Source organism: Triticum aestivum, chromosome 6B, assembly GCF_018294505.1.
Source record: "Triticum aestivum cultivar Chinese Spring chromosome 6B, IWGSC CS RefSeq v2.1, whole genome shotgun sequence".
Lineage (NCBI taxonomy): Eukaryota > Viridiplantae > Streptophyta > Magnoliopsida > Poales > Poaceae > Triticum > Triticum aestivum.
In genome coordinates this window covers 319,335,721-319,343,034 of record NC_057810.1, presented here as the reverse complement: position 1 = coordinate 319,343,034, position 7,314 = coordinate 319,335,721, and positions in this window count along the sequence as shown.

The window sequence follows — 7,314 nt, the reverse complement described above, 5'->3', positions numbered from 1 at the left end:
ATAATAATAATAATGTGGAACTAAAATTAAAACAGGAAACAAATAGAAAACAATAGGAAATATAAAATAAAACAACCCCCCCCCCCAACTAGGCCTCAGCCCAGCCATCGGCCTACCAGGCCGGCCCACCCCGTCCCCTATATGGCCTTCCCAGGCCAAACCCTAACCCACCGACACCCCCACTCTCCCCACACTCGCTCTTCCTTCCCCCTCGTTCCCCACTCCCCCACGATCCAGATCGGGGCAACCGCCCCGACCACGACGCCGCCGCCCGAAGCCACCCCGACGGCGCCGCCTCCCCGCCGGACTGACCCATCCTCTTCTCCACTCCGTCGCCCCCTCGTCACCGAGCCGCCACCGCTCCCCCGTCGCCCAATGCCGCCTCGACCTCGTCTCCTCCCCATGACGCGCCGCCTCTCGACCTCGACCCCGGCACCCATCGCCGGCGCCGCCACGCCGGCGTCGCCAGGCCTCCTCCTCGCCGGCCGTCTCCGGCACGCCTCCCCTCTCGCTTCTCTTCCCCGATCCGATCTGGACCGGGATGGGGCAACGAGCCCGACGCCCCCTTCATCGACGCCGTCGCTGTACGCCACCACTGCCGCCCGGACCCTGTCGGAGCCGCCTCGTCGGAACGAACCTCCCCACCAGACTGCTTCCCCGTTGCACGTCGTCCCCGGCATCGTCCTCACACACCGCTGCCCGAATCCCTACACCCGCGGTGAGGCCTCGGCCTGCCCTTCTCCCCTGCTCCTGGCCGTGCCCTGGCCGCGCTTGTGCGCGCCCTCGCGCCGGCCTGCTTCCTGCCGGCCTCGCCCATTCGCGCCCAGGGCCACGCCTCCGCTCGCCTCCGCCTGGTCACGCCCAGCTCCTCGCTACCCCGCTCGCCGAGCACCCGCGACGACAGCGGCCATCTCCGCACCCGCCGCGCCTGTGGCCACGACCAGCCGCGCCGTGGCCGCGCTCGCGGCCCTGGCCACGGCCCTGTCGCCGGCCGGCGCCTCGCGCTCCTCCGTGGCCTCGCCGTGGCCGCGAACCTCCACCGCGCCCGCTGGCCGCAATCGGGTCCGCCCCGTCCCGTGCGTTCGGGCTGCACCCAGCACCTGGCGCCCGTTAAGGCCCCTGGCCCAATGACAGCCGGGGCCCAACCCCCCCCCCCCCCAGAACGATGTTATATAAAAAAAGAATAAAAAATGATAATAAGTAATTAAAAATATTAATTAATTAGTTAATTAAATTAATTAACTTAATTAATTAGGTTTTGTTAAACTAATTAAAATCTATCACCCTAATAACCTAGTTAGACTAAATTAACTAGTTAGTTAATGTAACAGCCAATGACAGGGGGCCCGCCCCCTGTTGACCAGTCAAACGTTGACTGGTCAACTGGGACCCCCTGGCCCACCTGTCAGCCTCTGGTACACATCAGTGTACACAGGGCTGGGTACATTTAGAATTTACTATTTAATTTTGAATTAATAATAAATTAGAAAATGATTTAAAACTTTAAAAATTAATATAAAATAATCCGTAACTCGGTGAAAATTCTTCCTACATGAAAGTTGCTCAGAACGATGAGACGAATCCGGTTACGCAGCCCGTTCATCCGCCACGCGTCCCTAGCATAGAGAACCTGCAACATTTCACCTCCGGTTCATTTGTACGAAAACGCGAAACACCGGGGATACTTTCCCAGATGTTTCCCCCTTTCGTCGGTAACACCTACTACCGCGTTAGGGCATACCTAGCACCGCTCTTTGTCATGTCATGCATCGTCATGCTTAAGTTTTGATTGTATTTATTATTTCTTCCCCCTCATCTCTCTAGTAGACTACGAGACCGGCACTGCTGCTGCCCAGTTCGACTATGGAGTTGACGACCCCTCCTTGCCAGAGCAACCAGGCAAGCCCCCCCCCCCCCTTGATCACCAGATATCGCCTATTCTTCTCTCTACTGCTTGCATTAGAGTAGTGTAGCATGTTACTGCCTTCGGTTAATCATATTCTGCTGCATAGCCTGTCATTGTTGCTACAGTTGTTACCCTTACCTGCTATCCTAATGCTTAGTATAGGATGCTAGTGTTCCATCAGTGGCCCTACACTCTTGTTCGTCTGCCATGCTATACTACTGGGCCGTGATCACTTCGGGAGGTGATAACGGGCATATGCTATGTACTTTATACTGTTACTTTACTTATGATACTGTTCGGGGATGGGGGCTGAAGGGGCAGGTGGCTCCATCCCGATAGAGGTGGGCCTGGGTTCCCGACGGCCCCCGACTGTTACTTTGTGGCGGAGTGACAGGGCAGGTTGAGACCACCTAGGAGAGAGGTGGGCCTGGCCCTGGTCGGCGTTCGCGGTTACTTTAAAATAACATGCTTAACAAGTTCTTGGTATTTGATCTGAGTCTGGCCACTAGCCTATACGCACTAACCAACTACGCGGGAACAGTTATGGGCACTCGACGTCGTGGTATCAGCCGAAGCCTTCGTGACGTCAGCGACTAAGCGGCGCGTGCCGGATTGGACCGTAAGCCTGCTCTTGTATTAAGGGGGCTAGGTCTGCTTCCGGCCGCCCTTGCAACATGCAGGTGTGCAATGGGCGATGGGCCCAGACCCCTGCACGCATAGGATTTAGACCGGCGTGCTGACCTCTATGTTGTGCCTATGTGGGGCTGCGACGTGTTGATCTTCCAAGGCCGGGCATGACCCAGGAAAGTGTGTGCGGCCAAAGGGGATCGAGCGTGTTGGGTTATGTGGTGCACCCCTGCAGGGAAGTTTATCTATTCGAATAGCCGTGTCCCTCGGTAAAAGGACGACCCGGAGTTGTACATTGACCTTATGACAACTAGAACCGGATACTTAATAAAACACACCCAGACAAGTTCCAGAGACAACCCGGTGATCGCTTTCCCACAGGACGACGAGGGGAGGATCGCGGAGTAGGATTATGCTATGTGATGCTACTTGGAGGACTTCAATCTACTCTCTTCTACATGCTGCAAGATGGAGGCTGCCAGAAGCGTAGTCTTCGATAGGACTAGCTATCCTCCTCTTATTCTGGCATTCTGCAGTTCAGTCCATCGATATTGCCTGTTTACACATATACCCATGCATATGTAGTGTAGATCCTTGCTTGCGAGTACTTTGGATGAGTACTCACGGTTGCTTTGCTCTCCCTTTTCCCTCTTTCCTTTCTTTCTGGTTGCCGCAACCAGACATTGGAGCCCAGGATCCAGACGCCACCGTCGACGACGACTCCTACTATATTGGAGGTGCCTACTACTACGTGCAGGCCGCTGTCGACGACCAGGAGTAGTTTAGGAGGATCCTAGGCAAGAGGCCTACACCTCTTTCGATCTGTATCCCAGTTTGTGCTAGCCTTCTTAAGGCAAACTTGTTTAACTTATGTCTGTACTCAGATATTGTTGTTTCCGCTGACTCGTCTATGATCGAGCACTTGTATTCGAGCCCTCGAGGCCCCTGGCTTGTATTACGATGCTTGTATGACTTATTTTATTTTAAGAGTTGTGTTGTGATATCTTCCTGTGGGTCCTTGATCTTGATCGTACATGTTTGCGTGTATGATTAGTGTATGATTGAATCGGGGGCATCACAGCAAGCACCAAGGAACACCTACACCATCCGTGAGGGAAGCGTGGAAGAGAAGACGGAAGAAACGGAGCTGCTACAAGCTACAGCCACCGAACGTCCGGACGCCACCGGACATCCGGTACCTGGAAGCCACCGGACAACCGGTCGGGACCGGACGTTCGACGCCTGGAAGCCGCACCAGCCAGAAGGCCCAGCCCTAACTCCATAGCTACCGGGCGACCGCTAGCCGCCGGACGTCCGACACCCTCCAGCCACCGAACGTCCGACGTCTCCGGACATCCGGTGCCACTTCAACAGAACGTAATTAGCGGAAGCCCGAGCCCTACCGGACGTCCGGACCTCCGCGAGCGACCGGACTACAGGTAAGGACCGGACGTCCGCTACCTGTGTGCGCAGCCGGGCCTTTGGCCTTGTATCCCTCTCCCACTTACCCCTTCGTGGCTTAGACTATAAACAGACCTCCCCCTCATCCTTTCTAGGGTTAGCAAATATGATAGCTCATTTGTATGTGAGCTTTGCTCCTACCTTCTCCTCTCGAGAAAGAGAGACTACTCCATTGGAGGCCAAGACCTCCTAGGAGAAGATCCCGAGGGATATCAAGACCCCTTCGGGGAAGGATCTATCTAGATCATCAAGCCCCCATCTCCTTTGGATTTGGGATGAAATTTACCTTGTATCTTTCCTTTTGTTGTTCATGTACCTTGTGGGTCTTGTGTGTTTGATTGTCTAGTGGATGTGTGATTGGACTTGTTCTTGAGTGTTTCCCCTTGTGATTTCTCTCTGTTCTTCCCCATGTTCATCATGTTCTTCGAGGGAACCCACTCCAATCGTGAAAGATCGGCCTACACTGGGTTAGCCCCATATCATGATGATATGTGGAATATGGTGTAGAATGGACTCACGATTGAAGTACCCCAGGTCCCCACTGACCGTGAGAAGAGACTTATTCAGTTAGATGCTCAAGCCAAAGATGACATTGGTGGTCATCTCTCTCGTGCTCAATTTCTTCACTATCATCAGTGTGAAACTGCAAAGGAATTGTGGGACATTCTCGAGAAGATCAATGAGAGTGTTTCAACTCAAAAAGAAGCTCGCATTGATACTCTTCGGGTGAAGTTCAATCGGTTCAAGTGCATAGGAAATGAAAGCTGCCAGCAAACTTTCGATCGTCTTAGTGACTTTGCAAACGAGCTACAAGGTCTTGGCGCCAAAGACATTACTGTTCATGAAGTTGTTAAGAAACTGCTCCGATCTCTTGACAGTTGATTCGACACTCTAGTTCTGATGATAAAGGAATGAGCTGATTTCAAACATCTCGACTCTGCTGATATCATGGAAAGACTAAACACTCATGAGGAACAAGAAGAGAAGAGAGATCTATATGGCTCAAGTCACCGCAAAAGTCATGCTCTCAAGGTTGTAGTTGATTCTTCCTCAGAAGGAAATGCCAAAGAAGATTCAGATGGCCCAGAAAGGATCAACAAAGATCTCGCATTAATCACGAAAAGATTCTAGCGCCTTCATAGGAAGAACCAGTTCCAGCAAAAAAAGGATCCAGCAACTTTGGCGGTTAAAGAACTTCATCAAAACCTACCGAAGATTACACCTGCTTCAAGTGCAAAAAGCCAAGGGCGGACTACCCTCTCTCATAAGCTGAAATCCGTGCCAGTGGAAGATATGATTCAGGAAACGACCATGGCAAAGGCAAGAGCAAGAACTATGACTCTGATGATGAGAAGAAAACAAAGAAGTTCTTCAAGAAGAAGGACAGCTCCGCCTCCAAGTCTTCATCAAGATCTTCCTCAAGGAATCCTTCCAAATCCTCCTCCAACCGCAAGAATACCTCTCGCAAGGCCAAGGCATACATCGGCAAAGAAATGGACTCCGATGAAGAAGAATCATCTGACTCCGAAGAAGCTGATGAGTCCGATGAAGATTCTGACTCCGGCATGGCTGGTATAGCATGTGGCTCCTCCACTGCGACAAACTTTTTGGGAATCCGTCAAGCAACGATGAATCTCCTATGTACTGCTTCATGGCCAAAGCCTCGAAAGAAAAGGTATCCTCCAAACATCACAAGGTTCACTCGAGTGATCAATATTCTTCGGGTGAGGATGACCATGCTAAATTGATCAAAATTGCTAATATTCAACAAAACACTCTTGACAAAATTGAGAAAACCTTCAGGAAATCTGAAGTGTTGTTGGTTGAGGAGATGGAGAAAAAGCAGTCGTTGACAGAAGAGCATTCCATTCTCATGTCACAAATGGATGAATTGTCAAATCGTCATGATTTTCTCTCGGCAGATCACAAGAGATTGACTTATGATTACCTGAAAAGGAAATAGGAATTCGAGTCGCTGAGAGAGGCTCATGAGGATTTAACCAGAGAAAATTCTCATCTCACCAAACAACTCAAAAATAAACCTGAAGTGTTCGTACCACCCTGCTTAAAATGCCTTGAGCGTAGTAATGCTAAGTCAAATGTTGAATCTTCTGTGAATGTTAACCCCTCTATCGAGGAAAATGGTTCTGTGTCTGATGAAAATGCTAGGTTGAAGGATCTCATTCAGACAAGAATGTTTAAGTCTCTCAAAGGGCATCAAACCCTTTGTGATGTTCTGAAGAAAACTATTCTTCACAAGAATCCCAGGAAAGAAGGTATCGGTTTCAAAAGGAAATTGAATGAAAATGGCTCCTACTAGGAACCTGATCAATATCCTCGCACTGTGTGGGTGCCTGCCAAGAACAAAACGCTTGATCCATCTTTGCTTTCGGGATATGACTCTCCCATCCCCGAATATTCTTATGATGATTCTCTGGATAACTATAAGTTGTTCAAATTCCAATGTGGTGAGGCCATTGCTCGCTGTGTTGGACCAAACAACAGGAATGGCCCCCCAAAGAAAGCTATCTGGGTGCCCAGGAAAACTATCGATGCATTACCTGTTACTACCTTACTAACCATGCAGGCAAAAAATGCTCGTTACTTCCGTAGAGAAGTTCGACAGAATGAGTACATGCATACCTCATTCAACCACTATACTCATTCGTCTGGGAAGAATTTCAATGCCTATTCTTTCGATTATGCTCGCACTTCCTTGAGTAACAATTATGGTTACTGAACGAAATCATGTCCTGCTCGCTCTTTTGTTTTGAAGCCACCTGCAAAGATGTGGGTGGTTAAGAAAGCCTAATTCTTTTGCAGGACTATGTCTCTGGGTGTACCGAATGGATAATGGATAGTGGATGCACTAGTCATATGACCGGAGACAAGTCGTTGTTTATCGACCTCAACTTAACTGCTTCATCTCTGAAGTATATTACTTTTGGCGACAACAATAAAGGAAAGGTAATTGGGTTAGGTAAAATTGCTTTATCCAAAGACAAGTCCATTGATGATATTTTACTTGTTCAGTCTCTTGGATTCAATCTCATGTCAGTTGGCAAGCTTTGTGATCTAGGCATGCTAGTTCTATTCTCTATATCCAAATGCATTGTCTTTATGGCCACTGACAATTCCTTCGTCTTCGAGGGAAACATAAAGGGTGATTTATATATAGTGGATTTCTCTAAGGGTCCCTCAGTCCAAACTTGTTTGCTTGCATAAGCAACCGAAGGATGGTTGTGGAACTAAGAGCCCCACTCCTCACTCGGCGACTAAATATATAGGCCCGATGGAACTAAGAAAGTGAAGGGAAATAA